Here is an 11,526-nt window from a genome sequence, read left to right as displayed (position 1 = left end):
AATATAGGGATTGGGAATTCAATGTAATGGTTTTTAGTCATCTCCCAGAGTTCTTTTTCTGGGTATAGCTAGTTCAGTTCATTACTGCTCCATTAGAAATGATTTGGTTGATCTCGTTGCTGAGGATGGCCTGATCCATCAGAACTGGTCATCATCTAGTATTGTTGTTGAAGTATATAATGATCTCCTGGTCCTGCTCATTTCACTCAGCATCAGTTCGTGTAAGTCTCTCCAGGCCTTTCTGAAATCATCCTGTTGGTCATTTCTTACAGAACAGTAATATTCATAATATTCATATACCACAATTTATTCAACTATTCTCCAACTGATGGACATCCATTCAGTTTCCAGTTTCTAGCCACTACAAAAAGGGCTGCCACAAACATTCGTGCACATACAGGTCCCTTTCCCTTCTTTATAATCTCTTTGGGATATAAGCCCAATAGTAGATGTGTAGTTTTCAAAGTTAATATTTAGCTGAAGGAATTCTTATGTAAGGTTTGGTGACCCTGTTTCTATTTGAGTTGGGTGCCATTGTCCTAAAGGTGCCTTGGTATTGAGAGAAAAGCAGAAGTTGGGAATTGAACAAAGGAATACTTAACCAGATTGTTGCTGATCCTACATATGGAACAAGAAAGCAGTTGGTGCCACTCAGAAGATGTTCTAAGTCCATGAAGCTTTATGTGGTGACTTAGTATCTACAGGTTGAGAAAGGATGACAAAGTTATTAAGAGACAAGTTTTACTGGTCTAAGATGGCTGCAGAAATCATTAAAAGCATGGGACTTGTGTTTATTGTGTACAGAGAAATATGCCACCAACTCATCCCTATCTTTGAAGAATATAAGTATTTATATTGTTATTCTTGTACTTATATAATCCAAACTCTGAAAACTTTTCTACCTTGACTTTTTTTTTAAGTAACTTGCCCAGGGTCACATAGCTAGGAAGTGTTAAGTTTCTGAGGCCAGAATTTGAACTCAGGTTCTCCTGACTTCAGGGCTGGTGCTCTATCCACTATGCCACTTAGCTGCCCCCCTACTTTGACTTTTTATGGAAGAATATACTGAGAACAGAAGCCATATTTTAGTGGGGACTGATAATTTTACAAGTCATGTACAAACATATTCAACCAAGAATCAGAAAAATAAGAAAACTCCAAAGACCTGCTGTAACTTTTTCAATCTTCAAATTCATGTGTGATAGGGATATTGAACAAACCCCAGATACCTCTTAGAGTTTTGTGGCCATTCATCAATAAAATGACTTTTGGCACAATTGTAATGTTTTAACATTTAGATAGACCTAGGAACACCTCAAGTAGAGAGGCTAAAGGTTGCAAACTATCCTGGCTCTTGCTGTTAGGAAAGCAGTTCTATTGGGCCATTTGAAGTTTGCCTTGACTCTCTTTTATACTGAGCATGGTAATACAGTTGTAAAGTAGAATCATTTCAGCTCAAAGTTTCCCAAGACCCTTTCACGTTAATCTGAAAGCCCATAACTATCTGCAAATTCATCCAAATCAGTTCCCCATTATTTTCTATACCACTCAATTAGAGTAACTGAAGGGAAGGAAACACAAATTAGAAAAAAGCTCAGGTCAAGTTCTTTTTACTACCTGGAGCCCACCAGTCTTTATATTGTCAGACAAACAAAAGAAATTAACTTAAATCCAATAATCTAACAGTTATTTAATTTTGATACTTTTAAATAAGCAAATGGTATTAATATTAACCTATCTCCTATTTGGCCAGGAAAATGTTGGGCTTTCTCTTTAGGAGCCATGTAATCCAAGACATAGCTTACAAATGAAAGAATCTCTCTCTCTTGGGAGACAAAAATGGAAGAGACCCAAATTTCTGTACCATGATGCAATGTCCATGGTCATAATATAGAGGCATATTTTTAGGTGGAGTGCCTCTATTTTGCACAGTTTGTTAGGTCCCTAATTTGTTTAAATTCAATATAGTGTAGGATAGTATTGTATGATGATAGGTCCTTGGCAGATTGTGCAACATTATTTTGATTCTATGCAAATGTGATGACTTTGTTCTTTGAATTCTTGTGAAGTAGGGCCTTCTACTCTGATATCATTAATTCACATATCAGCTGATATGGGGAAGTCAGATGACCTTTGTTCTTTTGATATCAGTTGATCATCAATAACAAAAGAAGAGTGGAGACCCAGTTAGAAAGAACCAAGAAAGTTATAAAGGTGGTCTATCTCTTGATGATACTATTTATCTGGTATCCATTTCTGAAAGCTGTAATTAATGTGTTACTGCTAATTGAATTCTTACAAACAAGTGGAGGGAATAAAAGCCTGCTTCTGATTATGTACTCTTACCAAAGTTACAACCCCACCCTCCAAAAAAGTTCAACTCAGTTCAATTCTTGGTCACGATGGGGACATATTACTTGATCATAAGAATCATTTCTATCCAGTAAGTGCATTTGTTTAAAAAACTACCCATGTTTCCTGTAGGAGTCAATGAAGGAATTCAAACCTTCCCTAACAGTTTCTTAGATTTATGTCTGCCTATATCTTCAGGATGTTTGGCTGGTTTGGAGTCATTAACTCCATTAATTTCAAACTCCAAACAAACTGTGTTAACAGAATAATAAAGACTGTTTCTGAGTACGGTGTCAGGCACCAGATCAGACTAATTGCCATATATTACATATCTTCTTTTTGTAGGTGGTATGTGCAATTAAATTATGTAACACAATATACCTTGGAAACAAAAGGGTGGCCACAAGGGTCAGGTCTACCTATGCTATGTCCCCATAGGCCTAAGATCTTTCTAATCTTTTTCTCTAGTCATGAAGGAAGAGATTGAGAGATAAGCAGTAGTAGTAACTATTAATTCTTCTCAAGGAGGGGTGCTGGCTCACAGATCTTTTCAGCTTCTATCTGTATGTTATCTTCTTCCATTATGTTGCAAACTCCTCGTGGTCAAGAAATGTCTTTCTTTTTAATATTTGAGCACAGTGTCCAGTACACAGTAGGTGCTTAATAAATGTTTATTGACTGATGGAATGGGAGTACAGAATGGGAGTACAGATAAAAAGTGGGGAATATGTACTGACATCTAATTCGTATGATACTCAGAGGCTAGATCGTTATCTTTTAACTGAGGATTCCTTGGGGATAGGGGAAGGGATTGATAAATAGATTCAAAAGATAGTTAGGCATTGTATAATTACAATTCCAGAAGTTGAGAAACCTCATCTTTTAGATGCAAGGATAGGAAATATCAGACATTTCCTATATAAGCTATGAGCTTATATGAGCTATATAAGACTTGTGAACTTATTTGCTAAGGCAATCACAGGCTATGATGAGCAGAAAGCTAGGTACAATAACCTACCAGTGCTTGAATGATATTATAAATATCCAAATGGCCCTACCTCTGTTTTAGGGAGAGGATCTCACATTAGTCTTTAATTGAATGTCAGCACAGCTAATTGGATTAAACTTTATTTTAGATAGCCCTATCTAGAAAAAACCCAACCTTTCCTCCTCTTCCTTCTCCTTCTCCTCCTCCTCCTCCTTCTTCTCCTCCTCCTCTTCCTCCTTCTTCTTTTCCTCCTCTTCCTAATTCTCCCCTCCTCCTCTTCCTTTTCTTTCTCCCTCTCCTCCTCCCCTCTCCCTCTCTCCTCCTTCCTTATAATAACATTAATATGTTAATCATATTAACATCTTAGAGGCAGCTGCTGATGCCACTGTGGATAGAGTCCTGGGCCTGACATCTGGAAGATCTTAGTTCAAATGCAGATTCAGACACCTATTACTTGTGTGACCAACTCATTTAACTTGTGTTTGTCTCAGTTTCCTCAACTATATGGTGAGAATAATAGTAGCAGTTGTCCCACAAGATTGTTGTGAAGATCAAATGAGTAATAATTGTTAAAACATATTCTCTGCACCAGCCCTGAAGTCAGGAGGACCTGAATTAAAATCTGGTCTCAGACATTTAATACTTCCTAGCTGTGTGACCCTGACCAAATCACTTAACCCCAATTGCCTCGGCAAAAAACAAAGCAAAACAAAAAACAAACAAAAACATATTACCTGCAAAGAGTAAGTACTATATAAGTGGTCATTCCCTTTTCTTCCTATTTTAGCTCTTGTGTCTCTCTTGCTATAGCCTGGAACACAAAAGTGGTTTCTATACCCTCATGATGTTTAAAGCCTAACTGGTGTCAGAGCAAACTTAATATTTTCCAATGATATCAGATCTTAATTTCCCATATTTCTTAGCTCTTGTCTCCCTTCTGCCATATCTTGGAGTACAAAGGTAATTTGTGTACCCTTATGATATTTAAAGCCCTGGCAAGGTTTATCTCCATTTTATTAAAGCCCCAGCAAGGTTTATTTCCACTAAGTACACTTTGGGAGCATATATTGAGTAGTTAGGCTCAAAGCAAACTCAGTACTTTTCAGTTATATGAGACCTTAATTTCCCATATTCCTTGCCTTAATCATGCCCTTTCTGACTCTCTTCTTCCCCCCACCCCTCCTTCATTCCTGTGGCTTACATCCTATATTATTCCCTTATGCAATCTTTTATTATTTGTGCAAGTTCATGATCCTATAATTTCCAAGGGGAGAAGCAAAAGGGTAGTTAACTTCCCAGGAGTCACTAGGAGATAATCCACATAGATTGGCTGCCCTTGTGAACTCTGTATGCATTCTAGCCTTCTTTGGCTGAGTCAACTAATATGGAAATATGATCAGAGTTCCAACACATAACCTCTTTTGTGGAGAATGCCCTGGGAAGATTCCAAATGGAAGAAGGACTCTATAGATGAATAGGCTTACAGATGCTATTATTTGTGTTTAATTATAATAACTAACATTTATAAAGTGCTTTAAAATTTGCAAATCATTTTGTACATATTTTCTTACTGATTTCCCACAACAACTCTGTGGGGCAGGTGATATATTACACATGAGGCTGAGGCTGAGAGGCTGTATCTTGCTCACTGTCACACAGTATGTATCCAAGTGGAGATTTGAACTTAAATCATTCTAAGTCCAACACTCTATCCACAATGCCACCTAGCAGTCTATGGATGATAAGCTGATTTCATCAAGCTTATGGATGGCAAATAACTTCTTTAATTATTTCCATCATACTCAAGTGATACTAGTCAATCCACTCAAGGGAAAAAACATAAATAGAAGAAAAATTATTGCTTGGTGGTGATTAGAAGATAAATGGGACAGTCAGTACAAATATTGTGGACAGGAATTACAGATTTGAAAGTGCTTAGCCCCATAAATCCTTATTCCTTTCCTCCCTCCCCAAAAGGCTTTCTACCACTTCCTGTGAAGGATTAAGCAATCCTCTCCTCTTGCCTTATTAGGGTGGCAGAAAGTCTATTTGGGAATCAATTCAATTGCCTGATTTCCTCTCTTGTTTTGTGATGAAGCCACGGATTATATTCACAGTGAGGAAGTGAGGAGCAGATTTTCAGTACACATCTGTGGTCGTTTGTACTTCCAATAGGAGTACATGGTTTTTGAGGGTGGTTTCCTTGCCATTTATTTACCATGGTATTTGTCTTTTGTTTTGAACTGACATTCTCTGTTTGGTCTGGTAAAATGAACCTTAGCAAGGGATCATCAGCTCTGGTTTTGAGTGGAAGCTGAATCAAAAGTATTTTGTGAACCTATAGAAGATTTCAGGAATCTGGTCACAATTTACTTCTATATATCAAAGATCTATGATTTCAGTGGATAGAATACCTGGCCTAAAGTCAGAAAGACTCATCTTCATGAGTTCAAATCTAGCCTTAGATACTTACCAGCTGTGTGACACTGGGCAAATCACTTAATCCTGTTTTCCCCATTTCCTTGTCTGGAAAATGCGTAGGGAATAGGAAACCTCTCCAATATGTTTTCCAAGGAAACCCCAAATGATGTCATGAAAAGTTGGACATGACTGAATTGACTGAACACATTTATTCTACCATTTCAGACCACAGCTCCTCATGAGTTGCTGTAGCTGATCAGATATATTCTCTGGTGACTAACCATTTGGTGATAAGCCTTCTCTCATCTTAACAAGATTAGTTTCCAGGGAGCAGAGCCTCATTCTGTTATCTGACACTTGTATCTGAAACTTTTATAACTTGGTATACTGTTAGAATTAATGTTCTGTTAGCAAACTTTTTGAGACCCTAGAATCATATCTATGCCATGGTCAGTCACTAAAGTAGAATTTTGTTGGTGAAAGAGTAGTAGCTACTTAAAAAAAAAAAAAAAAAATCTGTTGAATTGAATTCATTTGGAAAGGGATAAATAATATAGCTGAGTCACACAGAAAGTGAGGAAAAGGAAATATGGTATAGATAAAAGGGAAAAAGGGCCTCATCATCAGAATTCATATAGTCTCTGAGACCAAAACTTGCAGAGAAGATGCTGAATATCATTGCTTGTGGGTGTACATATACCTATGTAAAATATTTTAAAATTATAGTATATTATGAAATTTCCAGGTAAGGAATCTTCCTTAAGTGTTTATGTGATTATATATACACATATAAAGATGCCTCCAACACACACACACCCTGAGTCAGGAAAGAAGTAACAAAGAAAAAAGAATAAAAGAATCTAGGGAAGGTAAAATTCAAGAAAGAAAGGAGAATTTTAAAATGTTGTTTAGAGTTCATCCTTTCTTCATTATTATAGAATAGTTCACTCCTCCCAAGTGACATTGACTTTATGTGCTTAATTTGCCAGTCCATAGTCAGCATGTTTATATACACACATGTAATGAATAAATAGAATTTAAATCTATTTCTGTATCTATATCCCTTCATCTAATAAGCGCTAATACATAATAGGTAATCGAATAGCTTAAAAAGTTTTCTTTATGAAATTCTTGTGAACTCAGCAACATGGATTTTGCTGATTGACTGACTGAAAATGACTGTATAGTACATGAATGAATGACAAAGAGACAAACAAACTAACTTCCTAAAAAAAAAATCTATTTTCAAAAACCTATTAAGGGCCAATGGGTTCCTTTGGAATTTGTGGATGGAAAAAAGTCTTCTTCCTGAATTCCTTGTGGAACTGTGTTCAACACAGGTAATGAAATAGATGCTATTGATGGTAAATAACTATGAGGGTGAGATGGGCCATATGCAAAGTTGTGATAACACAGGATATAAGTACGAATAGATATTTTACTTCTCATGTCAAAAAAATGCTATTTATCAGAAAGAGGAGTTACTTCCTAGAAATTTTTTTTTCTTTGCTTAAAAAAGAAATAACTTATTTGTAGCATGTTAGATAAAGACTTTATTTAGATTATAAGAAAATATACTGCTGACTCAGTAAGAAGTAAGAAGAAATAAAGAAAAAAGAATAAAAGAATTTAGAGCAGGTAACATTCAAGAAAGAAAGAAAAGAGAAATTACAGATGTTGCCTAGAGCTCATCCTTTCTCTGTTATTGTAGAATAGCTCATTTTCCCCAAGTGACATCAGCCTTATGGACTCAATTTGTCAGTGAATCCATGGGTAGCAGCCAGTTAAGGATATAGGTGTCATTTCTTGTGCAATAAATGGCAGAGTGGTAAGAGGCGGGTAGCAGAGAGGGAACAAATTTATTTCAAGGTGCAAAGTTACTAAACTTTAATACTAACCACATAATGACACCAGGGCCTATGCAGTGAGTTGGGTAAACTCATCTAATTTCATAAACATCATCTAATTTCTCTTCTCACATTTTTAAGTGCTAAAAGGGGTATGAAACCAGTCTGAGTGTATGCACTAAAAATTCCTATTGTTGTTATGGTCCTCATTTCTGCCTGAAAATTTTTATATTCACCTTTTATGAACTCCTTGTTTGATCATCTTCAGTGATTGTATCTCTTTTCTCTCTTCATGGTTCTGACTGAATCTCTGCTTCTCCCTAGTCTTAATGAGAAGATCCAGCTCTTCAACAAGGGCAGCCTCAACTTTATTCTTCTCCACTTTGAATTTTTTCTAATATTTACTACTTATGTTATTTTAAAATATTGTTTATGTTATATATATTTATCCTTCATTCTTTTCTTCCTAGTTCTGAGGAAGAAATTCCTCCATTCTCCTAAGACTAATTCTCTTTTCTCTTGACAATCATTTCTGATAGCAGAGACCCTGAGTGACCAGCACATATTTTCCCCTCAGACTTATCTGTTTTTAAGGGATTGCCCAGGGGTCCTGAAACATTAAAAGACTTGTCCAGTATTACACAACAACCATCTATCAGAATTAAGATTTGGACCCTCCTCTGATCTGAGACGAGATTCCTAAACTCTACATCATGGTGCCTCTTATCTTACACATAATAGGCAACTAAATGCCTCTTGAGTTGTTGACTTGAATCCCTTTCCAGCTTTAAAATTTTTTTTCTCCTTTAACAAATTTCTTCTCTTGACAGCATTTTTGTTCTCTCCTGTTTCTATTGACTCTTTCTGTTCTGCCTACAATCGCATATAAGTCTCATTTATCTAAGAACCCACTCCCCTCCCTCCTGAATAAAATACAACTCACTCCTAAACCTTTGTTAACCTTATTTTGGTCTTTACTACCCCTGGAGCTCCTGCACACAGATAATCCTTTCTTTGATCTCTGGAATTTGCTTTCTTAAAATCTACAGTATCTTTCTTCGTATATTCTTTGTAATTGATTTTGGCATTTATAAAATAGTCAAAATGACTTAGTTTCTCAAAGTTGTTCTTAAAACAACATTATGGTTACTGTATCTATTTTGCTCATTTTGCTTTGTTATTTTGTACAAGTGTTTCTGTTTTTCTAAAATCAATGAGCTCACTATTTCATGTCATTTGCATCTAGAGAAAAACTGATAAATAGAACTAAGTATATATAGAATGATTTTATACACATGTATATGTGTATATACATATATACCTATATATATATCTATATCTATTTATATACACACATCTTTGTGTTTGATGGTAGCCATCTCTAGGATGTGGGGAGAGGGAAAAAAAAGAAAAAAAATGAGGGAAGTACATCATAACTTTATTTTTTATTTAAAATGTATAAAGAATTGTATAAAATAGATTTGCAGTTTCATGTGCAATCATTATCTTTTTTATTTTTGTGAATTCTAACTAATGGAAATGCTTGTTTTATCTCATAAATTTAAAATAAAATAAAAAAAATTTAAAAATCTAGGGTGCATGTCAAACTACTTCTGATTTTCTGCTGCAGAAATAATTCTAAACTGGCTTACATTCTAATCTGTCTGATTTAGTTTTCTGACACTCTGCCAAACTATAGATTTAAAACTGGAGAATAACGCAGAAGTCAGCTGGTACAAACATCTCATTTTATAGCTGTAAGATGGTAAGTGAATTGCCTGAGCTCCCCCAGGTGGGAAGCAGCAGAGGCATTATTTGAAGGTATATCTTCCAATGCCTGAATCAGCGCTTTTCTCACTGCAATACATGCTAACCTACTTCAGCATTCAGGTGTGCCTAAGGTCATTTCAACCTTTAAATCTTTAAGACACACTTCCTGCCCTTAAAAAAAGGAAACATAAAAAGTCATAGAGAATTTAAGATCATCTCCCCACTACCGCGAAGCATGGTGGAATAAAAGACATCATGAAAGAGACAAATGATCTGGAAAGGTGGGCCCCTCTTTATGCAGAGAGATCAATCAATAGATATTTACTAAGAGTTTATTATGGGGCAACTAGGTGGCACAGTAGATAGTGCACTGGCCGTGGAATCAAAAGGACCTGAATTAAAATCCAGTCTTAGACACTACCTGTGTGACCCTGGGCCAGTCACTTAACCCTGATTGTCTCTCCCCCCGCCCCCCAAAAAAAAATTCACTACGTGTCAGGCACTGTGTTAAGCACTGGGGATACAAAAAAAGGTCAAAAAAGGTCCCAGTTTTCAAGGAGTTCATAATCTTATGGGAGAGACAACATATGAACAATTCTGGTTAAACTATACATAGGATAAATCCAAGATAATCACAGAGGCAAGGGACTAGCAGTAAGGGGATTTGTGAAAAGATTCTTGCAGGAAGATTTAAATGAGGTCACTATACATATACATTAAAAATGAATTGGAGGGTGGGGGATTAATAGAAAAGGAGTGGATAGTAGAACACAAGAGTGACAAGAACTTGTTCAATAGACACTTAGTGATTGACATCTAACTTCTATTCAGGAGTTTTAATAAATGACAATGATTAAGTTTTTTTTAAAACTTAGAACTCTGATAACATCAAGGTTTCAGATGTGTATATTTTCCACAGAACAGAAAGCACTTCTTCCATTTCCTTCGGCCCTTTGTTTACAATTGATTCCTTTTTAGGACTATAACCACCTGAGAGCATTTGGTCATAGTACTCCACTAGGGGATGTCCAGATTTCATCTCCATCCCCATCACTTACATTTATTTACATAACATACATATACACATACACATACATATACATACACTCCATGAATATTTCTTATGTGCTATTAGTATATAATTCCTTCATATGGGCCTACCTTTTTTTTTTTTTTTTTAAACAAACTTCCTGCACTCCTAGATATCCCCTTGCGTCTGCCTTCTCCTGGCCCATTTCCACTCATAGACGACACAATAAAACAATAATTTCTTACTTTGCTAGATTCATGGATCTGTGGTCTCATTGATGTGGTTACTCCCTTTAGTGATACATATTGCAAGTCATGTAAGAATTTGCTTTAAAAATTGCTAAAAATTAAAAAAACCCTACCTTACCATTAAATCATCTCCTGAACAATGCCCCTGCTCACTACCAAAATTAAATATCATTATTACAAACCCTACTGTACCTCTATATGGTTTGACAAATGTTGTTTAGTTGTTCTTCAGTTATGTCTGACACTTTATGACCTTATTTGGGATTTTCTTGGCAAAGATGCTGGAATGATTTGCCATTTCTTCCTTGAGCTCATTTTACAGGTGAGGAAATGGAGGTAAACAGTATTGATTAAATGACTTTCCCAAGGTCATACAGCTAGCAAGTCTCTGAGATTACATTTGAACTCAGATCTTCCAGGACCAGTGCTTTAATCTATTTTTCTATTTAGTTGCCCTGTGGATTAACAAATAATATTGCACAAATAGTATCATTCTTCTTCCCTTCCTCCTCTCTCCTGACAGTAACAATGTGTAGATAATGTCTAATATAATTTGGTTTGAACATATGCTAGTATCAGTTAAAGATTACATTATATCTTTTTTTTTTTTAAAGTTATTGCAACACTAGGGAGATAATCCTATTTAGAGATACTGCTTAGAGTATGTATGAATTTTAAATACAAATTAATTTTTAAATACACCAGAATTTATACATTCAAATAATTGTTGTCCTTTCTAAAGTATTCAGGTCAAATTTCAATAGACTTGTGATGGAGAGAGCCATCTGCATCCAGAGATGGCTATGGGGATTAAATGTAGATCACAACTTAATATTTTCAACTTTTTAATTAGTTTTTTTGCTTGTTTTT

Source organism: Sarcophilus harrisii, chromosome 3 (genome assembly GCF_902635505.1).
Source record: "Sarcophilus harrisii chromosome 3, mSarHar1.11, whole genome shotgun sequence".
NCBI classification, from domain to species: domain Eukaryota; kingdom Metazoa; phylum Chordata; class Mammalia; order Dasyuromorphia; family Dasyuridae; genus Sarcophilus; species Sarcophilus harrisii.
The sequence above is the reverse complement of the archived record's forward strand: the minus strand, read 5'-3'. Positions refer to the sequence as shown.